At 37.7% G+C, this 8,130-nt stretch overlaps 1 protein-coding gene across 1 annotated transcript in view; it reads left to right on the top strand.

Annotated features, from left to right (window-relative positions):
- The window catches only part of LOC107184166 (KAT8 regulatory NSL complex subunit 1), a 21,955-nt gene continuing 13,825 nt past the window's right edge, over nucleotides 1–8,130 (top strand). The window contains exon 1 of the mRNA XM_015568152.1: nucleotides 1–70. The gene's annotated coding sequence lies outside the window, so the exon portion shown is untranslated. The remainder of the gene's footprint in view (nucleotides 71–8,130) is intronic.

The following is an 8,130-nucleotide window of genomic DNA, read 5'->3' as shown; positions in this document are numbered from 1 at the left end:
GGGGGCTGTTTGCAAACTGCGCCCATTTTGTGGGGCCGAATCCGCCCGGGCGACGCTCCTCCATCACGTGGTAGGTGCTGCTGCTGCTGCTCCTTTCCTCCACCTCCTCCCGCTGCCCTTTCTCCTTCTCCTCGCTCTCCCCGTGGCTCCCATTTCTCTCTCTTTGTTAGTAGTAACTAGAAAGGCAGGGCAGGGCAGGAAAAACCCCCGGAACTTTAAATGGCCTCTCCGGGCTTCCCCGCTGCGGGTCCGGGGCTGGGAGTCGCCCCAAGGGCGGGGGTGTGCGGGGCCCTTCCCCACCAGCTGCCGCCGCGTTCGCCAGCTTTTCCTTTGGCGTTCTATTTAAAAACGAGGCCTTAGAACACGATTTATTCCCGTTAAAATAACAAAACAAAAACAAACTCTGGCTTTCGCCTTGAACTTCTCGACTGCAAAAGGCCTTTCTCTGCTCGAAATACACATCTTGCGCGTTTCACGGTGTATATCACAACTCTTGATTGTTCTGTGAGATGGTTATTTGTTTCATTTATTTTTGTTTTTGTTGCCTGTAAATTGAGGTCACTTAGGTTTTCAGATCTAGTTTCCCTCAGGCGGACGTGTTTTTTTTTTTTTTTTTAAACTAAAGAGGAAGAGGCATTTATTTGCTTTTAAGTGAGTTTGGGGGGCCTGTTTTCCGGCTGACGGTCTTTTGATTCTCAGCATATAGTTTGATTGTTCTTCCATATGATAAACAGTATCCTGATGCTTTACTTAAACATCCTTTTGTTTTCCTTTTTTGGGATCCCAATGTGGTGTTTTTGAGAAACATGTTACTTAACTATTGCTTATTGGATTGCCTTAGGGGAGAAGGGGTGACATGATGGCGCCACTTTAAATTGCTCTTTCCTCCTCCGTTTTCCCCCTTTATCCTAGAGGTCACTGGTGCCCTTTTTGTGACCTATTAATAAAACTACTTGAGGATATTAACAGTACAACTTTTAGGGCTAGAGTTTGGTCCCTTAAGGGTCGGTAGACTCGAATCTCAAGGTTCCCAAAGTTCCGAGAAACCTCCCTAGTCTTGCCTCGCTTCCCTCCCCTCCATTCACAATCCTGATGTTGCCATCTCCTTTGTCACGTGGCTAGCAATCATTGTGTGTTTCTTTTTTTTTTTTTTTTTTGGTTTGTTTTGGGATGTGTTTTTATTTTTAAATTGTAGCCCCGAAGAACCTACCCCCTCCCGATTGGAGAGAGCAAAACGTTTCAGTTGTTTTAGTTTTAGAGTCGGACAACATTTGTAAAAAACGATAAAATTACATAATCTTTGCCTTGCGTAATCATGATATAGTTATAGATTGTTACTGAACTTCGTTCTAAAGCACTTTCAAGTATGGAAAAGTAGTACATTGGGGTACGTTCTTCATCTTTCAGAATAGTATAGTTGCTATTTTTCCTACTTTGGGGCCATTTAAAGTACCACTATTTACAAAGGCTTAAGTGGGTGTGTTTTCCCCTCCCCCCTTCTATAGGCTATACTTGGTTCCTTTTCTAACAGTCTGACCAATTTAGAAATTTTCAATTGTCTTCAGGTTTGTCAGTTAAAACTATTTTTCTTATATCCTAACAACAGTTAAATACTTTTGAGTAATAATTATGCTTTAGCTAAGAGTATTTCATTATTTTTTATTGTGCTTTTGATCTGGAGATTTTTTGCTTTTTATCTTAGTTTTAAATGAATGTTCATTTATCGGTTTCTTCATATCAGTTTTCCTAATAATTGTGTAAATTCCTATTTTATAAAATACCAAGTATATTTCTCTGTTTTTCTACATAGGTTATTAGCCACTTTTACAATTTAAAAAATGTGATTTAATAAACTTTTAAAAAAAGTAAATATGAAATGTAGTGATTCTTAAGGATGCATTGATTCTTGTCCTCTTACTAATTATTTTCAATGATTTGGGCCATTTTCTTTGCTAACAGTTACATCACATCATGTGATATGTGCAGTGTGATGTGTAGTTCTAAAAATAAGGCAAGGTAAAATGCTCATTCCTTGAGGAATTTAAAAAATGTATTATAAATATGGAATAACTGATTTATATTTCTGATTTCAATTTCCACTAGGTTTCCCCAACACAGTATGCAATTCTTTTGACTTTAGCGTATTTGGTATATGTGTTAGTGATCTCATGTTTGGAGGTGGTTAGCTTTTTATTTCTCAAATGTTGGAGAGAAATACTAAATGTGACCAAGATTCTGAACATCTCTGTATTATGTATGGTTGGTCTCTGATGACTGCCTCATTGAAGTAAGATACATATGTAAGATAAGCATTTTGATTTGTATCTGTAGATAGTTAAAAGAATGATCAATTAAATATTAATGGACCTTTGAGGGTGGGGTGGGCTGGGGTTTTTGGTCCTTTTGCCTATATGAATTTATTAAAGTGAAGTATTTAGAAGTGTTCCTGCATCTTTTCTGAAAGCTTAATTCAGAACATTAGTATTTGACTGTTGTGCTTTACCAGTCAGGTGTTAACTTTTTGTCTGATTTTCTTTTTTTTCTTGCCTACACATGTTATTTCTATGGCTAAAACTGCAGAGCATTCTTTGGTTGTTAAGTGACTTATCATTATCCTGTTGAGGAAAATATTGGAAGCTAGAAAATGAGTAAGCCTTAAGTTCACTTTAGAACTTTTATCACGGTGAGAAGAAAGGAAAATAACTGTAGTACTCCATTTTTTCTTCTTCAAACACTGCCAACTCTGCCATCTTATTTGTTACACTGTAACATACATCCTCTGAATTTTATTGGGTTGGCCACAGATTTTAATTGTATTTTAAAGTGAAAGCAAATTTTAGATTTGTTCTGTTGATACAACCTGACTCATGTGACCTGTAAACATAGGGCCATGTGGTTGATGGTGTTGGTTGGAGAAGGTATTTTAGTATTTGAGTGGTGCTAGTTGGGAACTTTGTGAATAAAGTTTAGTTATCTTGTCATATTAGAAACACAATTTTTAAATGTTGTAAAAACATCATAATCATGCTGTATTTTCTAAACAATAGTCATTGAAAATTCTGTGTTTGAAGAGTAATACTTATTCCTTTTATATTTAGTCAGCTTGCTTGAAGGCTTGGTAGGATTTGTTTTTTTTCTTCTTGGTGAGGCTATTAAAACAAATTTAAATAGTTTCCTTCCTGGAGAGAGAGAGAGAGAGAGATTTAAAAAAATTTTTTTAATTGATTCCCTCCCTCCCTTCCTCCCCCCTCCCCCCCCCCAAAAAGATCTCTCCATTGCCTTGAGTTTGGAAAGGAGGGAACAGTGCAGATTAAGTATGTGGTCTTCATTTGATTGCCCCAGAGCAAATTTCATCATTTAGTGGTTTATTTAAAGCTCTAAAGCACCTTTTCTTTGCCTTCTTTCTTTATTTTAAGTAAAGTTCTGCCTTGTTTGGTTAGACCAGTGGTTCTCAACCTTCCTAATGCCGTGACCCTTTAATACAGTTCCTCATGTTGTGGTGACCCCCAATTTCATTGTTACAAATTGAACATAACTAAAGCATAGTGATTAATCACAAAAACAATATGTAGCCAAAACCGGTTTGACTCAGTGGATAGTGTGTCGGCCTGCGGACTGAGAGGTCCCAGGTTCGATTCCGGCCAAGGGCATGTACATGGGTTGCGGGCACATCCCCAGTGGGAGATGCGCGGGAGGCAGCTGATCGATGTTTCTCTCTCATCGATGTTTCTAACTCTCTCTCTCCCTTCCTCTCTGTGAAAAATCAATAAAATATTTAAAAAAAACACAAAAAAACAAAAACAGTATGTAATTATATGTGTGTTTTCTGATGGTCTTAGGCGGACCCTGTGTAAAGGTCGTTTGGCCCCCAAAAGGGTCGCGACCCACAGGTTGAGAACCGCTCGGTTAAACTGTTTTAAGTCTTAGGAAGTGTCTTTACATTAGTGTACTCTTTTGCTTGATCACTTTTTGAAGTACAGTGTAGGTGTCTTAAATAAAAATGGTCCCAAACACCTGGCCTACCTACTATCTCAGTGTAGAGTATTTGGACCATGTCCTTTACCCTAAAATAGGACTTTATTTCTTGGAAATCTATATTAAGACTGGTTTTCCAGTCTGCATGTTGGTTCTGAAGATGTATTTTTAAATGATAGTTTCTATCCCTAATAATTAGTCTCTGGGCATATTAAAAATTTTGTAAAAATATCCTTGCCAGAGTATAATAATTCATAACAAAATAAGGCTCTTTCAGTACTTCCCATTCTCCTAAAAACAGTGATAGGAAAGACAATATAAATTGGAAAAGACAAATACCCACTGTACTAGAGATCTCCAACATTAGAAGGTCACGAGAAGAAGGTAGGAGGTAAGTGGTATCTTTGGGTATCACTTGCAGATTGTGGGAAGAATTGTGGGTCATAGGAAAAGACCAGTTGGAAGGGTTACTATTAATTATTCAGTTATTATTTGTTTCTCCATTATGTCATGTGCCAGTCTTTTAGGATGTAGGGTGAAATATGTAGGAGAAAATAAACCAGCAGGTATAATTTACCAAAAAGACTTGACTCCAAACAGGACTGAAATTGTCTTTTTTTTTAATGTGTTATGAGGAAACTGACTTAAGAGTTTAAAGCACAGCTCGTATTTATGAATGAAAAGCAGACAAACTTGGATAATCTGAAAGAAAAACTTAAAAGTTTGTATAAGAAGTTTTTAAACCTTTATGCCAAGAGACCCTCAAGGGGGAAGATCTTTTAAATTTTTGTCTCCCTTTGGGTAGAAGTCTGGCAGATAATAGTTGCTTAATAAATGTTACTTCCTGCAAGCCTTGCTTTTCCAAGACTAAGCTAGCTCCATAAAATTTTCTACCTATGCATATGTCCATAGTTCCCCCCAAAAAGCTTGGGGTGTGTGTGTGTGTTAATATATATATATATATAGACACACACACACGTGTGTGTGTGTTTGTGTGCATTTATATATACATATATATGTGCTTTTAAAAATATTTTTATTGATTTCAGAGAGGAAGGGAGAGGGAGAGAGAGATAGAAACATCAATGATGAGAGAAAATCATTGTTTGGCTGCCTCCTGCACGCCCCCTACTGAAGATTGAGCCTGTAACCTGGGCATGTGCCCTAGACTGTAATCGAACTTGGGACCCTTGAGTCCACAGGCTGATGCTCTATCCACTGAGTCAAATCGGCTAGGGCTAGGTATATATTTTAATGTTGACTATAAACTTGCCTTTTTTTTCCTAGTTCTAATTTTTTAAGAATTACAATTTCCCCCCAAGCTTTTGAGAATCAGGAAATGTAAGGTGGAGGTAAATTCAGTGCAGTTTTATCTAAATGTTATCAAAAACTCTGGTTCTTGTTACTTGAACCAGGAATCCCAAATGAGGTCTCACTCTGAATTTTAAGTACAGCAGATTCTGCTCTTGTTTGGAAAAAGTTGCTTGAGGAGCATCAAACTTAATGGAAGTTCCTCACCTTTTAATTTCTTTTTTTAAAAAGGATCAGCTTAAGATCAGAACTGGTTAATCACAGTTGGAGGGGAAGTGTTGGGGAATAAAAAAGATGAATAACAATTTTGTTAGAATGTTAAACCAAAAATTGTTAAAAGCTTACATCCAGGTTTCCTCCTGCTACTTGTTATTTGGTCTTTGTGACTGCTTATTAGCACCTTCACGGAAGGGTGTGAAGGGAAAAGAGGCAAAAAACTAATTAGTTTAATTTTTTATGTTTGCTAATGTATAGGATTTGAAGAAATAGTAGTTTGATAAGTTGATTTGTCAGGAAAGTTTCATTAAACTGTTTATACATTACCATGGAGAACTGAGGATTTTAAAGACCTTAAGCACATATCAAAAAAAAAAAAAGTGGGCAACTGTTTAAGCAGTTATTGGTTTATTGCTTACTCCTACTTTTTCCTTTGGCCTCCCAAAGGATTGAAAGAAGGATGGTAGTATTAATATTTAACATTTCCCTGGTGTTGTAAAAATGAATTTTTATTTATCATTAATTCAGTACTCTAAACAGATAAGGTAGGCTTCAGTGAGATCCCTGGAATTTGGTCAAGGATGCCCACCAAAAAGAACCCGTTTGCTTTTGAATTGCTTGGATCCTTCAAGAAGTCTCTAATTTTAAGATTGTTCAAGCACTTGTACTGTTAGAGCTTGTTAGAAAGAGGCGAGATTAAAAAGTACTTTTTTTTCCTCTTTGTTTTTATGTGAGGTAGACTGTTAGGAAATTTGAATTCAGTGGTAAACATCAATAAGTATTTTGATAGGTAGTCATCCTTCAAAAATTTTTTTCTGTTTATGTATTTTTATTTATTTTTTAAAATATGTTTTATTGATTTTCTACAGAGAGGAAGGGAGAGGGATAGAAAGTTAGAAACATCGATGAGAAACACCGATCAGCTGACTGGGGATGTGCCTGCAACCAAGGCACATCCCCTTGATCAGAACCGAACCCGGGACCCCTGAGTCCGCAGGCCGATGCTCTATCCACTGAGCCAAACCGGTTCTGGCTGTTTATGTGTTTTTAAATAGGAATGAGATCATACTTATGTTCTTGATCCCCCTCCTCCCCCCATTTAGCTATACATCAGAGGATTTTCACATCAAAACATAGTTTTCTAGTGTGTCTTTTTTTAAGTTTAGGGTTTTTTTGTATTACAATTCTTCAGTGAAAGAATTGTACATACATCTTTATGTATCTATGAGGATATTTCTCTTGGATAGGTTCCTAGAAATGTAGTTATTGGGTAAAATTTTGGGTAATTGCATTTACATTTTTGATATATTTTTGCCTTCAAAAGGCTTATGTAACCAAATTTAATAGTTTAAACGCTACAGTTAAAAATTGGCCAGTCTGGGTTCAGGTGCTTGGCAATATAAATGACTGGAACTTGAGGTAGATGAAATCTGTCCTAGATTCAGTTGGTGCCAGCTTCTTGTTAGATCATTATCATTTTATGATCAGACATCCCCTTTAACTTCATAATGGATCTCCAGCTGGTACATTCAATGTAGAATGCTCAGGTTAACTAGCATATATATTGGTCCACTGTCTGCCAGGCACAGTGCTGCATGTAGGGGAAAAAGATAAAACAAACAGTAACCCCTTTTTAAGGAAGTATATAATCTAGGGAAGGAAGAGAAAGACACATGCCCATATTACATTATGAGCTGTTGCCCAGGGTGTCACGGGGGTGCAGGTTAGACCCAGAGAGTGAGAGGGACCCCTAATTCAACTTGGAATGAATTGGGAATACTTGAAAGAGCATGTGATCTTGGAGGAGAAAAAGTAGCACAAGCAACGGTGCAAGGGCATGGAAGAGCCTAGAACTATAAATACAATTCAGGAAGTTTGGAGCTGGGGACAGGTTGGAGATGAGGCTGAGTGTTAAAAGGATGTTGATATGCTGTGTGGGGAGTTTGGATTCATCCTTACCATAGTGTCACTAAAAGATTTTAAACAGGAGCACAACATGGTCAGATTTATATTCCCTCTCCTCTCCTCTCTTCCTTTTTTTCCTAATAATCGTTTTGGTAGTAGATGCTATATTGAAGGCTTGCTGAGACAGGAAGAAAGAACAGTTGGGAGATTATTACTGCCTGGATTACTGTAGTACATAATTAGGGTCTGAATTAAGGCAATGGCATTAAGGATGGAGTGAGTGTGCCTATTATTCTACTTCTTATTTTGAACTCTCCCTAGTCAGCCGTCAAAATTCAACCAGAATGTCATCTCTTTCTGGAACCCTTCAGGCAAAACACAGTGCTCTATCATCTGGGTTTTCCTTTGCACCTATTATCTATCTTTTTTGTGTTGTATGTGATAACCCTCACCCGTGGATATGTTTTCCATTGCTTTTCAGAGAGAGAAGGAGAGGTGGGAGAGAGAGAGAGAGACATCAATATGAGAGAGACACATTGATTGGTTGCCTCCCACATTCATCCTGACTGGGGCCAGGGATCGAACCTGCCACCCAGTTTGACTGGGAATCAAACTCTCAACCCTTCTGTGTGAGGGCTGACGCTCTAACCACTTAGAAACACCAGCCAGGGCTATATTCTATCTTCTTTGCATTAATGAAACTGTTACAATTTTTATTTTTTA

Source organism: Myotis davidii, unplaced genomic scaffold (genome assembly GCF_000327345.1).
Source record: "Myotis davidii unplaced genomic scaffold, ASM32734v1 scaffold684, whole genome shotgun sequence".
Lineage (NCBI taxonomy): Eukaryota > Metazoa > Chordata > Mammalia > Chiroptera > Vespertilionidae > Myotis > Myotis davidii.
Note: the sequence above shows the minus strand (reverse complement) of the source record. Positions and strands in the feature narration are given on the sequence as shown.